The sequence below is a fragment of the Piliocolobus tephrosceles genome, chromosome 3 (genome assembly GCF_002776525.5).
Source record: "Piliocolobus tephrosceles isolate RC106 chromosome 3, ASM277652v3, whole genome shotgun sequence".
Taxonomy (NCBI): Eukaryota; Metazoa; Chordata; class Mammalia; order Primates; family Cercopithecidae; genus Piliocolobus; species Piliocolobus tephrosceles.
The window spans coordinates 150,588,687-150,606,492 of NC_045436.1; the positions used below are offsets into that span (position 1 = coordinate 150,588,687).

Below are 17,806 nucleotides of genomic sequence, written 5' to 3' on the forward strand. Positions count from 1 at the left end.
TATGTGTCCAGAGATTTATCCATTTCTTCTAGTTTTTACAGTTTATGTGCGCAGAGGTGTTCATAATATTCTCTCATTGTTGTTTGTAGTTCTGTAGGGTTGGTGGTGATATCCCCCTTGTCATTTCTGATTGTGTTTATTTGAATCTTCTCTGCTTTCTTCTTTATTAGTCTAACTAGTTGCCTATCTATTGTATTAATTATATTTCATTATTTTTTAAAGGAAACAGCTCCTGTATTTGTTAATTTTTAAAATTTTTTTGTGTCTCAATCTCCGTGTCAGCTCTGATTTTGCTTATTTCTTGTCTTCTGCTAGCTTTCGGATTTCTTTACTCTTTGTTCTCTAGTTCTTTTACTTGTAATGTTAGGCTTGTTAAATTTTTCCAACTTTTTGATGTGGGCATTTAGTGCTATAGATTTCCCTCTTACCACTGTCTTAGCTGTGTCCCAGAAATGCTGCTATGTTGTATCTTTGTTCTCATTCATTTCAAAAAAATTCTTGATTTCTGCCTTAACTTCATTATTTATCCCAAAGTCATTCAGGAGCAGGTTATTCAATTTCCATTTAATTGTATGGTTTTGAGTGAATTTCTTAGTCCTGATTTTGAATTTGTTTGTGCTGTGGTCTGAGAAACTGTTATGATTTCAGTTCCTTTGCATTTTCTGAGGAGTGTTTTTCTTTTGATTATGTGATCCATTTTGGAGTAACTGTCATGTGGTGATAAAAATGTATATTCTGTTGGTTTTGGGTGGAGAGTTCTATAGATACCTATCAGGTCCCTTTGATCCAATGTTGAGTTTAGGTCCTGAATATCTTTGTTAATATTCTGTCTTGATGACCTGTAGAGTGTCAGTTGAGTGTTAAAGTCTTCTACTATTATTGTGTGGGAGTCTAAGCCTGTTTGAAGTTCTCTAAGAATTTGCTTTGTAAATCTAGGTGTTCCTGTGTGGGGTGCATATGTATTTACAATAGTTAGATCTTCTTGTTGAATTAAAATATTTACCATTATGTAATGCACTTCTTTGTCTTTTTGGTATTTGTTGGTTTGAGGTCTGTTTTGTCACAAAAACTAGGATTACAACCCTTGTGTTTTTTTTCTGTTTTTCATTTTATTGGTAGGTTTTTATCCATTCTTTTATTTTGAGCCTGTGTATCTTTGCATGTGAGATGGGTCTCTTGAAGACAACATATAAATGGGTCTTGATTATTTATCCACATTGCCAAACTGTGCCTTTTGATTGGGGCATTTAACCAATTTACAGTCAAGGTTAGTATTTATATGTGTGGATTTGATCCCATTATCATGATGTTAGCCAGTTGTTTTGAAGACTTCTTTATATGGTTTCTCTATAGTGTCACTGGTCTGTGTACTTCAGTGTGTTTTTGTAGTGCTTGTTAATGGTCTTTCCTTTCCATATTTAGGGCTTTCTTCATGAGATCCTGTAAGACAGGTCTAGTGGTAATGAATTCCCTCAGCATTTGCTTGTCTGAAGAGGATCTTATTTTTCCTTCTCTTATGAAACCTAGTTGGACCAGATATGAAATACTGGGCTTGAATTTCTTTTCTTTAAGAATGTTGAAGATTGGTCCCTAATGGCTTCTGGCTTATAGGCTTTCTGCTGAGAGACCCACTGGTGGTCTGATGTGTTTTTCTTCATAGGTGACCTGACTTTTCTCTGTGGCTGCCTTTAACATGCTTTTTTCCATTTCATCCTTAGTAAATCTGATGATTATGTGTCTTGCAGATGATCTTCTTAAGTATCTTACTGGAGTCCTCTACCGTCACTGAATTTGAATGTTGGCCTCTCTAGTTATGTTGGGGAAATTCTCATGGATGATATCCTGAAATATATTTTCCAAGTTGGTCTATTCTCATCATCTCTTCCATGGATACCTGTGAGTTGTAGACTTGGTCTCTTTATGTAATCCCATATTTCTTGAAGGTTTTGTTTGCTTCTTTTTATTCTTTTTTCTCTATTCTTGTCTGACTGTATAATTTCAGAAAGCCAGTCTCCAAACTCTGAGATCCTTTCCTCTGCTTGGTCTGTTCTGCTATTAATGCTTGTGATTGCATCATAAAATTCTTGCAGTGTGTATTCAGCTCTATCAGGTCAGTTATGTTTTTTTCTGTACTGGCTATTTTGTCTGTCAGCTTCTGCCTTGTTTTATCATGATATTTAGCTTCTTTGGATTGGGTTTTAAAGTACTCCAGTAGCTCAATGATCTTTATTCCTATCCATATTCTGAATTCTCTTTCTGACATTTCAAAAGTCATCTCAGTCCAGCTCAGAACTCTTGCTGGAGAGGTGATGCAGTCATTTGGTGGAAAGAAGCCACTTTGGCTTTTTGAATTTCCAGGGTTATTGAACTGATTCTGTCTCATATCTTCAGTCTTTGAGGTTGCTTTTAGAAGTATTTTTTTTTCTTTTATCCTGTTTGATGGCCTTGAGGGTTTGGTTACGGTATAAGGTGAATTCAGCCAACTGACTTCATTTCTGGGAGATCTTAGGGTGCCAATGCTCATTTCCCAACCCTTGGACTATGTGCTGTCACTCTGCGGGATTTACATAGGGCCCTGATTTTGTTTTCTGGCTCCTTGAGATTTGGAACCCACTGCACTGCAGAGGCCAAGTTTCAGCAACTGCAGCAGAGTGCTAGTGGGTGCTGAGTGCTTGCCTCCCTGCAGGCATTCACCACAGTGGCAGCAACATTGCAGCTTGGGTGGCATGGGGTCCCTGCTGGTGATGGTGTGTGGTCATGCTGGAGATGGTATTGGCCGAGGTGGTATACTGCTGGGTACAGGTCTCAGTGCCTTTTCTGTGCTCCACAAGCAGAGTGATTGCACAGGGCCAAAGAGGATACATTGTTCTCTGTGCAGTGTTAGCTCAAAGGTGGTTCTCTGTGCAGTGTTAGCTCAAGGGTTGGGCACCAGGGGTATCAGGGCTTGCTGGCTCTGCTGACCTAGACTCCATCGGCAATGGCCATCAGCAGAGGGAGGGGTCGAACTGCACTCCTGTATGCAGGGAGTCAAGGGAAGCAATACCTGCCTGTATTAGTCCGTTTTCGTACTGCTATAAAGAACTTCCTGAGACTGGGTAATTTATAAAGGAAAGAGGTTTAATTGACTCACAGTTCAGCATGGCTGGGGAGGCTTCACAAAACTTAAAATCATGGCAGAAGGTGAGGACAAAACAAGCCACCTTCTTCACAAGCAAGCAGGAAGAAGAAATGCTGAGGGAAGGCGTAAGAGCCCTATAGAAATCATCAGATCTCATGAGAACTCACTACCATGGGAATAGCATGGGGAAAGCCACCCCCGTGATTAAATTACCTCCTCCAGGTCTCTCCCTTGACACTTGGGAATTACGAGGATTATAATTCAAGGTGAGATTTGGGTTGGGACCCAAAGCCTAACCATATCACTGTCTGTGCAGACACAATCCATCAAAGCCATGTGGGTGTTACTGTGGGCCCAGAGGAAGCTACTCTAGGGGAGGAAGAGAGTGAACTGGTGTGTGGCTGTAGGGACCACCACACTGGAGTTCTCAGGCATGATCCACTAGGTCAGAAACTATGGTGTGGACCCCTAGGGCACTCAAGACTGCCCTGCAAGCAGGTGTGACTAGGCTAGGGGGCTGGGAGAGACAATCAGACCAAGAGGTGCTTAGATTATACCAGCCTCATCTGATGGGCACATCTGCCCTTCAGAGATTAGATCTAGCAGTTCCTCTAGCGCTAAAGTCTCCTTTATTGGTCAGGGTTATCCAGAGGAACAGGACTAATAGGATAGATGTGTATATAAAATGGAGTTTATTAAGCAGTATTGACTCACATGATCACATGGTGAAGTTCCACAATACGCCACTTGCATGCAAGTTGAGGAGTCAGGAAGCCAGTCCTAGTCCCAAAACCTCAAATGTAGGGAAGCTGACCATGCAGCCTTTAGTCTGTGGCCGAAGGCTTGATAGCCCTTGACACACCTTGATAGCACTTGACAAACCACTGGTGTAGATTCAAGAGTCCAAGAGCTGAAGAACTTGGAGTACAGTGTTCAAGGGCAGGAAGCATTCAGAACAGGAGAAAGATGGAGGCCACAAGACTCAATCAGTCTAGTCCTTCCACGTTCCTCTGCTTACTTTTATCCTAGCTGTGCTGGCAACTGATCAGATGGTGCCCACCCAGACTGAGGGTGGATCTGCATCTCCCAGTTCACTCACTCAAATGTTAATCTCCTTTGTCAATACCCTCACAGACACACCTAGAAACAATACTTTGCATCCTTCAATCCAATTAAGTTGATGCTCAATATTAAACATCACATCTCCTATGGAAGCAAGTCAAGCCTAGGGAGATGGCCGTCCCTGTGCATGCTCTGCTAGGGATGCTCTCACACCAAACCTTCTGGGCTCCATATCAGGGGGCTCGCTGGCCCTACCACTTCTCTAAGCAGCTCTCTCTGCCAACTTAAGTGTCCATGGTGGTCAAGGGATCTCCTCCTTCTGAGGTTCCAGAGGCCTGTGGCTATAGCAGGTTGTTCCTTGTTAGTTCAACACACCCAACCCACTGGAGTTTCTGTGGGCCAGGAATGAGTGTTGATGTGTGTTAGCTCCATGCAGCGTTCTCGGCTTTCTCCCCTTTCAGCCCAGCTTCTGTGTTTTCCCTACATCCACTCTTAGTACTTTCCCTCTGAAGATCTGTCAGGGGTATGCCAATCTGCATCTTGTTCCCTCAGTGGAAGCTGATCCACCTGGCTGCATCTAGTCATCTTTCTTGCCCTCCCCCGAAGATGAGTATTATGTTCAAATCAGGAATGGAGTGTGATATGATTTTGATCTGCGTCCCCACCAAGTCTCATGTTAACTTGTAATCCCAATGTTGCAGGTGGGGCTTGGTGGAGGTGATTGGATCACGGGTGTGACTTTCTCGTGAGTGATTTAGCACCATCCCCTTGGTGCTATTCTCATGAGAGTCAGTGAATTCTCACAAGATCTAATTATTTCTAGGTGTGTGGCACCTCCTCCTTCTTGCTCTTGCTTCTGCTCTGACCATGTGATGTGCCTGTTCGCACGTCAACTTCTGCCATGATTGTAAATTTGCTGAGGCCTCCCCAGAAGCTGAGCAGATGCCAACATCATGCTTCCTGTATAGCCTGCAGGACCTTGATCCAATTACACCTGTTTTCTTTATAAATTACCCAGTCTCAGATATTTATTTATAGCAACACGCAAACAGTACACAATGCACAATGTACACAGTGCCATACCCATTAGATTGGAGAAGGAGACTAAAGGATTGTTCCTAAATTGCTGTCACATGCACTTGATAACTTAACATCAGCCTACCAGCTCTAATTCTAAAGATGAAACAGAATTAATTTAGAATACAGGATGTAATAAAGGAGGCCAGGAAGGAAAGTCTGCATACAGAAGGATCATAGGCAATGCATTGTTTGTGATGGTGGATATCTCTCTCCTGAGTTGGGATGCTAGTTAGGCATACGATATAATAAGAAAAATTTTGGTGGAGGTCGGGGGGTTGCAATAATAACTTGTCTGCAAGTGTGGCTGCCAATAATTTCTGTCATCACTGTTTGTGCATTTTAACACTCAGAGATGGAGTCTACTTTTCCTCCACTTGGATCTGTGATTTGTCTTGATCAGTAGAATTTGCCAGAAGTGACATTATGCAAGTAATTCTGGGATTAGCCCTTAAAACGTCTGGAAATTTGCCCGTTTGCTCTCTTGCAACCTAGTTGCCATGTTGTAAAGAAGTCCAGGCTCTTCTGCTGGACTTAAAAGGTCCAGGAGGCTGAGGCATTGTGAGGACAGAGAGAGAGAGAGATCAAGTGAAAGAGAACAAAGACACCGCAGTCACCATCAGCACTCGGGATCAGAGATGTGAAATAGGCCTCTTTTGACTTTCCAGCCAAGCCCATTCAGGTTGAGCAACCTCACATATCCCTATGGGAAGAAGATCTTCCCAGTCAGAACAGAGAATGGTGAGAAATAGTAAATAGAAATAGAAATAGTGGCTGTTGAGTTAAGCTAACAAAATTTGGAATGATTTGTTATGCAACAAATCATATTCTCTTGTGTACAGAGAATATCAATAGAGTTGTAGATGACTGGAGTAGTGATAGATAACAGAAAGAACTATAATAGCATAATAATCCTGGCTTTCTATGTTTTCTTTATTTATTCTACCTAGAGGGAGGTGACGTAAGTTATATTTTGAATGAGTTTGGATGGATAAACACACAAGCATTTGTAGCCCAGTCTTTCCTCTTCTTTTCTCTGAGAGTGAATCCAAGAGAAAATCCTCTGCACCTCTTCTGCTTTGCTCACCCACCTCTGAAATATTAAAGGAGAAAATTCCTACCTGGTATGGCCTGCCTTGTTTTGTACTGCTGTAATTATGTGAGTCCATCTCTTAAGATTTGAGGGTTGGTGTTAGGAAGACAACTTTCTTGCATATATAAACAATATTTTACATCAGCCCCATCAGTGAATATTTGCTACCCATAGACTATCTCTCTTGTCCAATTCCTCAGTTGTTTAGAATGTGGGTGGACAAGAGGCATGGTACTTATTAACCCCAGATCTAAGAATAAGGTCTTAAAACTCAATTTATATACGAAAGTTTTATAACTTGCTTATTAATTCCTGACTTTGTAGTCAAAAAGATATTTAGTTTTATAAAATATTTATTTCCAAATATTTGAAAATTATCTGCACTTAATAAATCACTTTGGTACTTTAGCTTTAAAATGCATTGAAAACCACATTTTCTGATTTTCGGAAATATCTTAGCAGTTCAAAACAGAGCAAACTGTGGCAAGCCATATATTATTAAAAAAAATAATTTTGCAAGGATGGAGGGTTTTGTGGCATAACTAGATTTAAGTATATGGAGTAGGAATTAGAACACCTAATACCTTTACTGATTTTCTTTTTTCATCTTCTTTCTTTTTATTTCTCAGTTTATTCAGTAAATCACTATAGAACTATCTAACTCTCTGGGTGGCTGCACATAAGAAATGAATTATAAATAAATATTCAGAAACCACTTTTAAAACAATCACAAATATTAAAATACACAGTGTTATTTAATGTATCATCAGAAATATGTATTATTATGCTTTTCTGGGAGCTAGGTGTCTTTAGGCGTACTCTAGGCTATGTGAAACCTTGAAATGGTTTTCTACTGGGACCAAAGTAAGCAGTAACTAGAATTCTATCTAGTAAAGTTGAATCATGATTAATACAAGTACAATAGACCTTTCTGTAGTTGTTTTGCTGTCAGTTCATGTTTTTAAGTACTACATATACATTCTGCTCTCTTAGACCTTATGGCTGCATTGTTGACCACTGTGTTCTGATTAAAGTTAAAAACTACACCACTCTTAACAGGTCATAAATCGTCTCATTCATGTAGGTGCAGATTACAACAGTGGTGCAACCTCATCACTTTTATAGATGACTGTTTCTCATTAGGGAAAACATACAACAGGTATATTTTCTAAGCCCGTCAGAATGCCTCCAGCTTGCAATGGTGCAAAGAACATCTGTCATTTTCTCTCTCAAACATCCATCAGGCAAAATTATTAAATCAACATGCATCATTTTGTATAACAGAACTAAAATCTCAGTTATAGAACATAATTCTGGGATTGATTTTCCCTGCTTTGAAAATAAATAACTTGGCTTCATGTTCATGGTTATATAACAGCAGGAGATCATTATCTTGTGACAAAACTCTATTTTATTGACATTATCTCTAAATTGTCCCTTTATAGGATATATAAAATTTAATATACATTCAATTTAGTAAAATTCCATTCACGCTATACTGATATATCTCTATTTTTCTATTTAATTTACAGACAACATTTGAATCCAAACATATTTATTTCAGTGATGTTGTTTACTTCCTCCATAAGTCATTCAGCAAATGTATAATCTTGATGAAAATTTGTATCAAAATACACAGACTTTGACACCAAAAGGCCTGAGGATGAATCCTGAGTCTAGTAGTTTGACCTTGGACAAAGTGCTTACTATTCCTCTAATTGAATTTACTAAGTCTGCAAAATGAGGATAATAATAACAGTGTGTAATTCAGATGATACTTCCTGCACTGAATGAATTTATACATTTAAAATTCGTAGAACAATGCCTTGGCATGCAGTAAGAACAATATGACCAACATTCAGTTTATAGTATTCATAGTTTTAATCATTTTCATTCATTTTTTTTAGCTGTGAGGCCTAGAGCAACATATTTAAATACCTTAGCTACTCTGTGATAATAATACCTACTACCATTCTCAGTTGTTTTGGATATTAGATAAGGCAATATTTGTAGTTGTACCATAAAATGATATAGTAAAATGCATGTTCCTTGGATAAATTATCTAGAGCAGTTTTGAGGTTAATTCTTTAAAATTTGGGGGAATTATAGTGCTATAGAAAATAATATATCATAATGTCTTAGTTGAAAGTTGTCTCCAAATTGACTATATATTGTCCCATGCATTTTATTTTTCCTCCTCTGGTTCCATTATCTACTCTGCCTAATTCAGCTCTGTGCCTCAGAAGGGTGGCATGTGTGCATTGTATCAATTCATACCCTTACCCTATGGCTTCCTAGGGAATTTGGCGTAAAGAGGATTAAAAATAAAAGTTGAGGGCACATAGGATATGCATTATTTTGACTATTTATGTATTTATTTATTTACTTTTTTGGCCAGGTCACAGGAAATTATTTATATCTCCTTATTGAAAGCCACACTCTTTTTGCTGAGACTCTAAAAACAGATCTCACTCTTCTGGTTCTGATAACTACTTTCTCTCCACATCCATTTGGTCCTGCAAGACAGTTCTCCATGTATTCTTGGCCCAGTCCATTTCTCCTTCCTTTCTTTCTTGTAATTCTGAAGAATAACTGTGGAATGTTCTAGAAATGTAACATCCTGAGATATGGAGGAGCTTTCTGGAACAACTTGGTCTGAGTTCCAGAGTCTCTTAGGATAGGATGTTCTTAGAACAGACTTCAGTGCTTTAATCGAGCAAGACACATTTTCCCAGGGTATAAAACCAGGTGTGGATTGCTTTCCAGGGCTACTAATCACTAGTGCAAGTGGAGCAAGTGCAGATGGGACTTCATCTGCCCCAGGCAGCTTTCCTGAGATTTGAGGGACGAGTTCATCTTGAATCCTAGGCTTCTGCTGACCCTTGCTGCCTATCTTTAAGTAATAAATCTGCTTAATGTAATTTGTTTTATGTGTAGATGTTTCATCTCATTAGACTTGGGCATGTGGTAAACAGTGTACAGTGAACCTGCTATACAAGACCTACAGGAAGTAAAGGCTTCCAGCTCTTGCCAGCATAGGGAACTTCACTATCCCTTGCTAGTTTCCCAGATTCACCCTTTTAAATACCACCTTTATTAGACTATCTTGAATTACTCAGTTTGAGTATCCTATCTGTTTTCTGTCTAGATCCTCACTGCTACAGATACCCAAATTTGAGCTGTTGAGTAAATAGTCATATCTGAAGTATGTGAAAATGTTAAGGGTTTCAGAGAGATGAATTTTATGATTGCTAAAACTTTTCACTGTGTTCAAGGTAATAGTTGAAGTGCTTGTTTTATGTGTAACCATTTTGAAGATATGAAAGTATTTGTCACCCTCAATTTTTAAAATAGTGTTAAAAAGTATAGTGTCTTTTGGAAACATAAGGTCAGATTAGCATTCATTTAGATTTCACAAGGTGACTGAACATAGATTTGAATTGTAAAGTAGCTGTAATTGTCTTTTTAACAGACACAGTAACTCTTTTTGGCAACTAGAACTAAAATTATAGACATTGTGTTCAGCACAAACTTCCATGTTTTTGACAGGCTAGAAGATGAAAAGATACACAGAGACTTCCTGTTGTTAGTCTCACTTTTTGTCTCTTCACATCTCTTAACATCTGAAACTATGACCCAAATGGGATTTATACTTCATTATTTATAACATATTGTCACTTTTAGAGGAATGAAGAAACTATGCCTTCACAGAATAAGGTTAATTTTGGTGTTAAAATGCAACTTATTGTTTGGATTAGGAGAATAATCTTTCTAAATAATAAAATGTACCAGGATATTACAATTTTGAATAGGAAAAATAAATACCAATATAAAATAATAATAGTATAAAAGAAATAATTTCTAATAATAAGATGTATCAAAACTTAGACATTGGGAATAACCAAGCACATCATTCAGCTCAGGAACAATCTTATTGCATAAACTTAAAAAATCATTTTTGTTTGTGATAACATTTGGGGAGTTTATGATACATAGAAGTGGTTGGCAGAGCAATTCTTTATCATTCAAGCAAGTCTTCCCTAATTCAGAACAGGAATATTCACCCAAAGAAATTATGAACCATAGAAACAAAGCTTATTATCACTGACTTTTAGATCCCCAGTTTATCTCAGAAGTTATCTTTCCAGCGTATCTCACACTTCCTAGCTTCACTATACCATTTTGAGTGATAAATACTGATATATTCATGAGTACAAGGAAAGATTTTGATTCTTTGTAGAAATAAAATCAGATTTTAAATAAAGGAATATCTCTATAGACTTCTTTTCTATTCACAATAGCTAAGATAAGGAATCAGCCAAAGTGTCCATCAACAGATGAATGGATAAAGAAACTATGGGAGATATATACGTATATCTACAATGGAATACTACTGAGCCATGAAAAGAATGAAATCCTTTTGTCTGTGGCAACATGGTTGAACTTGAACCTGGAGGACATTATGTTAAGTAAAATAAGTCAAGCACAGAAAGGTAAATACCACATGTTCCCACTTATAGGTAGGAACTAAACAAAATTGAGCTTATAGAAGCAGAAAGTAAAATTGTGGTTCCTAAAGGTGGAAAGACTGTGGGGGAATAGGTGAAGTTGGTTAACATATACAAAATTATCTCTAAACAGGAGGAATAAGTTCTCATATTACATAGCACTGTAGGGTGATTCTAGTTAAAAATAATTTATTGTACATTTTCAAATAGCTAGAAGAGAGTATTTTGCCTGTTCCCAACACAAAAAGATAATAAATGTTTGATGTGACAGATATGCTAGCTACATATAGATATATATGCTGTATTTGATTATTAAACATTGTATACAAGTATCAAAATATAACTTTGTACCCTGTAAATATGTACAATTATGATATGTCAATTAAAAATAAAATAAAATAAAAATGAAGCAAGAAAAGCATAAACACATAAATATTGTATGTCAGTTTAAAAAATAAAATGCCAGGAGAAGAATAGATTAAGTCAAAGAGCTCAGCAGGCAGAGCAGGCACCAAGTGAATAGGGATTTTTACCACAATGAAAACATTTGGATTTGAGTTCACATGTAAAGGGAAAGTTTTGGAAGATTTCAAGCAGAGATGTGACATGATCCGATTTATATTTTTTAAAGGTCACCCTGGGCTTCTTTGGAATTTTATGTAGCGAGTGTAGAAGGGCAAAGAGAGCTAGCAGAGAGATCTGTTCTATAACTATATTGAAATGCACATGATAAATGGTGACACATGGAGAGAAGAGGATACTTGAGGGCTATTTTTTGGGTAGACTTTGCAGGACTTTTTCATGGATTAGTTACAAGGCAGGAGAGTAAAGAAGAATGTTAAGAGAGATTCTACAGTTTTGGATTGAGCAGGTAGGTAGATGGTTAGATTATGATTTTATTTAGAAAGACAAGAAAGATTAGCCCAATGGTATTTGGGCAGAGGTGGGAGGAGAGAAGGTGGGGCTTGTTCTGCTTTGTATATCAAATTGGAGGTTTCCTCTAAGACATCCCTTCAATAGAGATATCAAGAAGCCACTGTAATATACAACTTTGAGTGCTGTGTAAATTTTACCTCCAGAAGGCTTTTAAATGTAAGTGCAGTATGTGTATGTTTAAAAATAGAACCCAAACCACTGTAACCTCAAAATTTATTTTTTACATGATTTTCTCAGTTTTTATATCTCATCAGAGGATTTGCAACTGAAAATAGTTTTAGGTTGCAGTCATAATTGAGACTTATCAGCAACTTTACTATTTAAAGCTGTTATAAAATTGAGGTCATATGGAAAGAGAAGGCCTGGAAAACTACATTTAAAAAATGAGTAGAGTAGGAGATGGAGTGGCTCGTGTCCTAAGAGGAACCCCAAGAAGAGGTGGTGGTGTGGAAGACAATGGGGAAAAGTACTTCAGGAAGCAGAGAGTGGCCAATCATTGAGATAAGGGGATGAATTCAAGATATTCTTTCTATAACCTTCCAGATCCACTCTCCATCCTTCTCCTGCCTCTATTCTATCCCAGGAAGGTGAGATGGTGGTTTAATCATCATCTTCCTTGATCTCTGGCTTCTTTTGACTCAGCTAACTGGAATCTTCAGCATGACATTTGATGGAGAGAGGCAAATACATTCAGTGTTTATTCCTATATCTCACTTCTGAAGCATTTGTTTTGGGCTGGCTAAGTTTCTCTACTGGAGGACATAGCTCCTTTGGAGGTGGTCCCTTTTCCATGAATTTTTTTTTTTTTTTTTTTTTTTTTTTTAGTCAGTCAGTCCATCTTCCTTCCTCATTCTGGGATTAGGGTCAATGGAAGTCCCAATGTTAATTGATCTTAGGTGCTATGTGATCCCTATGGTTTCTCTAGAATTTTCCTACAAGTTGTAAATACACCTAGTACTCAACTTTTCTTGAGTTACACCAGTTTTATTACATTATTTGTTTTCTGTTTCAACCCTGAGAGATGCAGTACATTAAAATCGCATTGTGCCTGGCGCGGTGGCTCACGCCTGTAATCTCAGCACTCTGGAAGGCCGAGGCGGGCGGATCACAAGATCAGGAAATCAAGACCATCCTGGCTAACACAGTGAAACCCTGTTTCTACTAAAAAATACAAAATATTAGCCGGGCATAGTGATGGGCTCCTGTAGTCCCAGCTACTCCGGAGGCTGAGGCAGGAGAATGGCGTAAACCCAGGAGGCGGAGCTTGCGGTGAGCTGAGATCTGAGATCGCGCCACCGCACTCCAGCAGCCTGGGGCCACAGAGCGAGGCTCCGTCTCAAAAGAAAAAAAAAAGGCATTGGATGTCAGTATGAATGTCGTAGCTGTACTTGACAATAACACTCTCAGTACGTGGCACGTGATGGGAGCTGTAGCCTAATAGGAGTGTGTGCATAGGGAAAATTATGTAGGAAACAAGAAGCAGAAACAGTAGGACATAATTTTAGAATGTTCTGCTCTAAAGGGAGGAGGCCATTGGGGTAGTTTCTGAACAGGGTGGCATGCGGTAAAGGAAACATTACTGAGAAGAGGAACAAACTGAAATAAATCTCAAAAACATTACATTCCTTATAGCAAGAACATTTTTCATACATGGTTCCCAGGTATGTTGTCTTTTTACAGAGAAGAATCTTTGATGCCAGTACTCTCAGGGGGATCAAAAGTATGTCCTAGATGAACACTGAAAATAAAAAGCAGAAACTCTGCTTCTCAGCTAAACTCTGTTGCTTCGTCCTAGAATAAGTAGAAAAAGGCAGAGGAAATAACCTTTGAAATTCATTGTAACTTTTCTAGATTTTCACAATGGGAAAGAAAACAGGAATTAGGAGCAGAGGCTCTGTTCACTGTGCCCTTTGTAGAAATTGTATTTTTCTAAGTTATTTGAATATTACATATCTTTGGAACATGAACATTAGAAACAGCATGATTCTGAATAGTCCAACCCAAATTTTATCATTTATTCTCTTCGTAATATATTTAGCTTCTATCATAAAATTGATTATACTTGGAAATAGTGAATTTCAGACTTTAAAAGTTGCTTTCAATTTCTTAGAATATATGCTTATGACAATTTGCAGTTTGTCTTATGAGCAAAGATGTTGGTGTAGGATACATCTATGGGAGAAAATGAGAGAAATGGAATTTGCCATGAGATCAGGAATGCCTAGGGGGGGAAACTGGGTCATGTAGATATAATTGCTGAGAATCACCCCTTAGTTCTCATTTTTTATTTCCCAAGGAAATGCATATGAGGCTTCAACAAAGAGAGCAAATACAGAGGAGAGTAGATAAACAAAGCAGGTCTAAAGTTTAAAGTGTGGTTGATAAAAAAGAACAAACCCTTTAAGCTTTCTGCCTTGTCAAACAATGATCACAATGATGTTGACCTCTTCATGGGTCTCTTGTTACTAAAACAGTTCTGTGAAATGCCTCATTAGTTCAGGAGAGTTGGAAATGGCATGCTTCTACATTTGTATTACATTCTACGGAGCTACTCATTTTTATAATAAGCTTGATGGATTAATCCAAAAAAGGAAATTCATTTATTACACAGCAAAAATAAAGTTTTAGCAGTATATTTGTTTCATTGACCTGTTATTGAAATTTTCCCCTAAAATCATTACATAATAAATGTAGATAACAAATGCAACCAATCTAGTTCAAATATTAAAGCTATGAGATTATGAGGACTGGCAAACAAATACAGCTTTAAATTATATATTCATGTATCTTTAGGATGATGAAAGGCTAGAAATGCATTTGAAAATGCATTGGAAAACTTGGGAAGTTATAATCTGTTTTACAAAGGGGTTTAAGATTGCTTTAATTATTTGTCTATGGTGTGTCTTTCATTTGACCCAACAATGAAGAAAAAAAAAAAAAAACAACTAACAGTTTATTATAATGTAACTTAAAAATTGTATTAGTAGTCTGTGTGTCAATTAGGCTGTGACCTCCAGCAGACTTGCTGACCACACAAATATTCAAAATCCATGATGTTTGCTTAAGAAGGCTGAGTAGTATTTCAGGTTAATTGGCTTATTTACTTCCTTCCAAGGGGAAGGCACAATAACAGAGCAATAATCACTGCACAAAAGGACATTACAAATTTATAACAATTAGAATCACACAGATCAGCATAAAAGGTAAAATGCAATATATCAGGCATGACAGATTAAAGTTAGTTAAGATAAAAAAAAAAAAACCAACAAAACAACAACACAGCACATCACTCTGTTGGAGTTTCAGGAAACTCAAAAAATGGCATTTTTGTTTGGTTCACCTGAGTGCGATACTAGTTAAGGAAACAAAAAGGTATGGCAGATGAAAATCTGTGTGACTGAGCAGGAACTCTGGGGAGTCATACCTGGAGATCGTAGCAACCTTGATATTGCCTGTGCTTTCCTTCTCCCATGCCACCATATCTTTTACACCATGAAAGTATTACTTGAATATACCCTGAGAAATTTTGTGAGTCCATCCAATTATCAGTCTCCATATAATTGATGTATACAAAAAGGCCGTGAGTGTCCTGCTTTGGGCGTACCTCAACATGAGCGAAAGGAATATAGTCAATGTCTCCTAGCTCTTTGTTCTTAAATGCCTGGGCTTGGCCTTTAAACTTTCAGTCAGTCAGAGGCATAATTGAGGAGAGCAATTAGGGTTATAATTGAGGAGATCAATTAGGGTTATGAACCCTGTCAGTTAGGGTTATCTATAAGGATAGCCCTGCCTCCACATTCATGAACCTTTCTTCGGCATCAACATTGCTCCTTTTTGGATCTTCTTGGACTCACTCATGGATTGTGTAAATTTTACCTCCAGAAAGTTTTGAAAGGTAAGTGCAGTATGAAATGTAAGTGCAATATTTTTAAAATAGCATCAAAACTACTCTAACTACTCTTAAAATCAGTTTTTTAAGTTATTTTTCTGGGCCATTATAGCCCATCAGAGGTTTTGCAATGAGATCTTATAATATACCAACTATACTTCTTTTTGTGTGTGTGTGTGTGATTTTAAATCTTTAATCAAATCCCAAAGGTTATCAGCAATATTACATACCATGATTAGCTTTCTATAAGCATTTTTTTTTTTACTGTGTACAAATCGGTGTCAATAAAATTAAAAAAAAAAAACTGTATACTAGGCAAAGAACTTTATTAACCTTTGTTTCAAACCTGATTCCCAGGCTTCTTCAGCTTAATTAGCTGCAAAGAATGAATTGTGCATAAGCAAAAAATGAAAAGAGCTGCAGTGTCCAAGGGGCTTGGGCTTAAAAATATTAGAGATCTAGATTTTATCAGATCCACAAACAAAAATTTCTTAAAAAGTGGTCATAATATAAAATAGCAGCTCCCAGTAACTTCTTCAAGTTTTATCTTCAGAAGTTGACTCATTTAGTTTGCCTCATTCTTGGAAGCCTCATCAAAATTCTCCACAAGATCTGGAACTTCATCATCATCATCCTCTCCAGTAGCAAGTGGTGCTTTTCCATCCACAGATTGTTTGGGCAGGGCTTCGGCCAGTCTCCTTAAACTAGTCAGATTATCTGCCTGGTTTAAGATGCTGGGTTGCATTTCTGTCAGCTGCTTCGTCTCAGCATGGCGTGTAATGGTGAAAGTGTTCGCTGCCAGAGATGCCTGAACTTTAGGGTTGTTAAAGTGGATCACTGTTCCTTGGTTTGTAAACATATTCATCTCTTCAATACCGGAGATATTGTTTACCCCTAACTTCTTTAAGGAGAACTGAAGTTTTTTATCATCTGCTGTGGCTGTTCTATGAACCACCTTCTTCTTTCTGCCAGCAGTTCCTTTTCCACCAATGCGCACTTGTGCCTGCAGTTTGGCGAGTTTTTCCTGGTTCGTGATTGTTTCTTTCATCTTGTCGGAGCGAATAAGGGGCCGTGCGGGGGACTAGGGTTGGTGCTCAGCGGGTCTGGGGTGGACCAGCTGAGACCAACTATATTTCAATAATAGAATTTTAACTATAAGATGCCCCACTTTGAAGTTAAAGTCTTACCTACTGTGAATTTTCTGGTAATATATTAAAGTTCCATGATTAAATTTCCTTGCACTTTGATAGTATATTAATAAATATAAAAGGTAAACAATTTTAATATCTAAAATCAAATTATTTTGTGCTTGAATGTTCAGTGAAATTAAATTCCCATCTTCATCCTTCTCAACCACTTTTCTTTTCTTTTTTTTTTTTTTTTTTTTTTTTTGAGACGGAGTTTCGCTCTCTCGCCCAGGCTGGAGTGCAGTGGCGAGATCTTGGCTAACTGCAACCTCTGCCTCCCGGGTTCACGCCATTCTCCTGCCTCAGCCTTCCGAGTAGCTGGGACTGCAGGCCCCCACCACCATGCCCGGCTAATTTTTTGTATTTTTAGTAGGGACAGGGTTTCACTAGGTTAGCCAGGATTGTCTCAACCTCCTGACCTCGTGATCTGCCCGCCTCTGCCTCCCAAAGTGCTGGGATTACAGGCATGAGCCACAGTGCCTAGCCCCTTCTCAACCACTTTTCTGTAGGGTGTCAGATCGGGAGGCTCTTGATGGTTAGCGAGAGTTAGTTTTTGCAAATATTTTCAGCTTTATCTGTCTCACTGATTGGCTCATAACACTTACTGTGAGGGAAAAATGGTTTGGTTGACATTCTGCCTTCTCAATGCAGAAATAAAACACAACATGAGAGAAAGTTAAGAGTTTAATTCTGGAAAAAAATAGTCACAGCAGATGTCTTTCAAGAGCCATGAAGATGGCTTCTTTAAAAAGAGTTTTAATGCTTTAGCTACATTTAATCAAGTAGCAGGGACCAATGTTTAAAGTACCAATAACTGCTTATTCTTTTATTATTATTATTATTATTATTATTATTATTATTATTATACTTTAAGTTCTAGGGTACATGTGCATAACGTGCAGGTTTGTTACATATGTATACTTGTGCCATGTTGGT

General features: G+C 37.9%; 1 pseudogene; it reads right to left on the reverse strand.

Moving 5' to 3' along the window:
* Positions 1 to 16,210: 16,210 nt before the first annotated feature.
* On the reverse strand, positions 16,211 to 16,768 carry LOC111550928 (annotated as a pseudogene).
* Between the last annotated feature and the right edge of the window lie 1,038 nt (positions 16,769 to 17,806).